Below are 3,756 nucleotides of genomic sequence, written 5' to 3' on the forward strand. Positions count from 1 at the left end.
CCTTCCTGTAATGTATCCATTAAAATTCCTTCCTTCCTTCCTTCCTTCCTTCCTTCCTTCCTGTAATGTATCAATTAAAATTCCTGTAATGTATCCATTAAAATTCCTTCCTTCCTTCCTTCCTTCCTTCCTGTAATGTATCCATTAAAATTCCTTCCTTCCTTCCTTCCTTCCTGTAATGTATCCATTAAAATTCCTTCCTTCCTTCCTGTAATGTATCCATTAAAATTCCTTCCTTCCTTCCTTCCTTCCTTCCTGTAATGTATCCATTAAAATTCCTTCCTTCCTTCCTTCCTGTAATGTATCAATTAAAATTCCTGTAATGTATCCATTAAAATTCCTTCCTTCCTTCCTTCCTGTAATGTATCCATTAAAATTCCTTCCTTCCTTCCTTCCTTCCTGTAATGTATCCATTAAAATTCCTTCCTTCCTTCCTTCCTTCCTGTAATGTATCCATTAAAATTCCTGTAATGTATCCATTAAAATTCCTTCCTTCCTTCCTTCCTTCCTTCCTTCCTGTAATGTATCCATTAAAATTCCTGTAATGTATCCATTAAAATTCCTGTAATGTATCCATTAAAATTCCTTCCTTCCTTCCTTCCTGTAATGTATCCATTAAAATTCCTTCCTTCCTTCCTTCCTGTAATGTATCCATTAAAATTCCTTCCTTCCTTCCTGTAATGTATCCATTAAAATTCCTGTAATGTATCCATTAAAATTCCTTCCTTCCTTCCTGTAATGTATCCATTAAAATTCCTGTAATGTATCCATTAAAATTCCTTCCTTCCTTCCTTCCTTCCTGTAATGTATCCATTAAAATTCCTGTAATGTATCCATTAAAATTCCTTCCTTCCTTCCTTCCTTCCTGTAATGTATCCATTAAAATTCCTGTAATGTATCCATTAAAATTCCTTCCTTCCTTCCTTCCTGTAATGTATCCATTAAAATTCCTTCCTTCCTTCCTTCCTTCCTGTAATGTATCCATTAAAATTCCTTCCTTCCTTCCTTCCTGTAATGTATCCATTAAAATTCCTGTAATGTATCCATTAAAATTCCTTCCTTCCTTCCTTCCTTCCTGTAATGTATCCATTAAAATTCCTGTAATGTATCCATTAAAATTCCTTCCTTCCTTCCTGTAATGTATCCATTAAAATTCCTTCCTTCCTTCCTTCCTGTAATGTATCCATTAAAATTCCTGTAATGTATCCATTAAAATTCCTTCCTTCCTTCCTTCCTTCCTGTAATGTATCCATTAAAATTACTGTAATGTATCCATTAAAATTCCTTCCTTCCTTCCTTCCTTCCTGTAATGTATCCATTAAAATTCCTGTAATGTATCCATTAAAATTCCTTCCTTCCTTCCTTCCTTCCTGTAATGTATCCATTAAAATTCCTTCCTTCCTTCCTTCCTTCCTTCCTGTAATGTATCCATTAAAATTCCTGTAATGTATCCATTAAAATTCCTTCCTTCCTTCCTTCCTGTAATGTATCCATTAAAATTCCTGTAATGTATCCATTAAAATTCCTTCCTTCCTTCCTTCCTGTAATGTATCCATTAAAATTCCTGTAATGTATCCATTAAAATTCCTTCCTTCCTTCCTTCCTTCCTGTAATGTATCCATTAAAATTCCTGTAATGTATCCATTAAAATTCCTTCCTTCCTTCCTTCCTGTAATGTATCCATTAAAATTCCTGTAATGTATCCATTAAAATTCCTTCCTTCCTTCCTTCCTGTAATGTATCCATTAAAATTCCTGTAATGTATCCATTAAAATTCCTTCCTTCCTGTAATGTATCCATTAAAATTCCTGTAATGTATCCATTAAAATTAATTCCTTCCTTCCTTCCTGTAATGTATCCATTAAAATTCCTGTAATGTATCCATTAAAATGAATTCCTTCCTTCCTTCCTGTAATGTATCCATTAAAATTCCTGTAATGTATCCATTAAAATTCCTTCCTTCCTTCCTTCCTGTAATGTATCCATTAAAATTACTGTAATGTATCCATTAAAATTAATTCCTTCCTTCCTTCCTGTAATGTATCCATTAAAATTCCTGTAATGTATCCATTAAAATGAATTCCTTCCTTCCTTCCGTCCTTCCTTCCTTCCTGTAATGTATCCATTAAAATTCCTTCCTTCCTTCCTTCCTTCCTTCCTTCCTGTAATGTATCCATTAAAATTCCTTCCTTCCTTCCTTCCTTCCTGTAATGTATCCATTAAAATTCCTTCCTTCCTTCCTTCCTTCCTTCCTGTAATGTATCCATTAAAATTCCTTCCTTTCCTTCCTTCCTGTAAAGTATCCATTAAAATTCATTCCTTCCTTCCTTCCTTCCTTCCTGTAATGTATCCATTAAAATTCCTTCCTTCCTTCCTTCCTTCCTTCCTGTAATGTATCCATTAAAATTCCTTCCTTCCTTCCTTCCTGTAATGTATCCATTAAAATTCCTTCCTTCCTTCCTTCCTTCCTGTAATGTATCCATTAAAATTCCTTCCTTCCTTCCTTCCTTCCTGTAATGTATCCATTAAAATTCCTTCCTTCCTTCCTTCCTTCCTTCCTGTAATGTATCCATTAAAATTCCTTCCTTCCTTCCTTCCTTCCTTCCTTCCTTCCTGTAATGTATCCATTAAAATTCCTTCCTTCCTTCCTTCCTTCCTTCCTTCCTTCCTTCCTGTAATGTATCCATTAAAATTCCTTCCTTCCTTCCTTCCTTCCTGTAATGTATCCATTAAAATTCCTTCCTTCCTTCCTTCCTTCCTTCCTGTAATGTATGCATTAAAATTCCTTCCTTCCTTCCTTCCTTCCTTCCTTCCTGTAATGTATCCATTAAAATTCCTTCCTTCCTTCCTTCCTTCCTTCCTTCCTGTAATGTATCCATTAAAATTCCTTCCTTCCTTCCTTCCTTCCTTCCTGTAATGTATCCATTAAAATTCCTTCCTTCCTTCCTTCCTTCCTTCCTGTAATGTATCCATTAAAATTCCTTCCTTCCTTCCTTCCTTCCTTCCTGTAATGTATCCATTAAAATTCCTTCCTTCCTTCCTGTAATGTATCCATTAAAATTCCTTCCTTCCTTCCTGTAATGTATCCATTAAAATTCCTTCCTTCCTTCCTTCCTGTAATGTATCCATTAAAATTCCTTCCTTCCTTCCTTCCTTCCTTCCTTCCTTCCTTCCTGTAATGTATCCATTAAAATTCCTTCCTTCCTTCCTTCCTTCCTTCCTTCCTGTAATGTATCCATTAAAATTCCTTCCTTCCTTCCTTCCTTCATGTAATGTATCCATTAAAATTCCTTCCTTCCTTCCTTCCTTCCTTCCTTCCTGTAATGTATCCATTAAAATTCCTTCCTTCCTTCCTTCCTGTAATGTATCCATTAACATTCCTTCCTTCCTTCCTTCCTTCCTTCCTTCCTGTAATGTATCCATTAAAATTCCTTCCTTCCTTCCTTCCTGTAATGTATCCATTAAAATTCCTTCCTTCCTTCCTTCCTGTAATGTATCCATTAAAATTCCTTCCTTCCTTCCTTCCTGTAATGTATCCATTAAAATTCCTTCCTTCCTTCCTTCCTTCCTGTAATGTATCCATTAAAATTCCTTCCTTCCTTCCTGTAATGTATCCATTAAAATTCCTTCCTTCCTTCCTTCCTTCCTGTAATGTATCCATTAAAATTCCTTCCTTCCTTCCTTCCTTCCTTCCTGTAATGTATCCATTAAAATTCATTCCTTCCTTCCTTCCTTCCTTCCTTCCTGTAATGTATC

This window comes from Leuciscus leuciscus (assembly GCF_965113295.1).
Source record: "Leuciscus leuciscus genome assembly, chromosome: 3".
Taxonomy (NCBI): domain Eukaryota; kingdom Metazoa; phylum Chordata; class Actinopteri; order Cypriniformes; family Leuciscidae; genus Leuciscus; species Leuciscus leuciscus.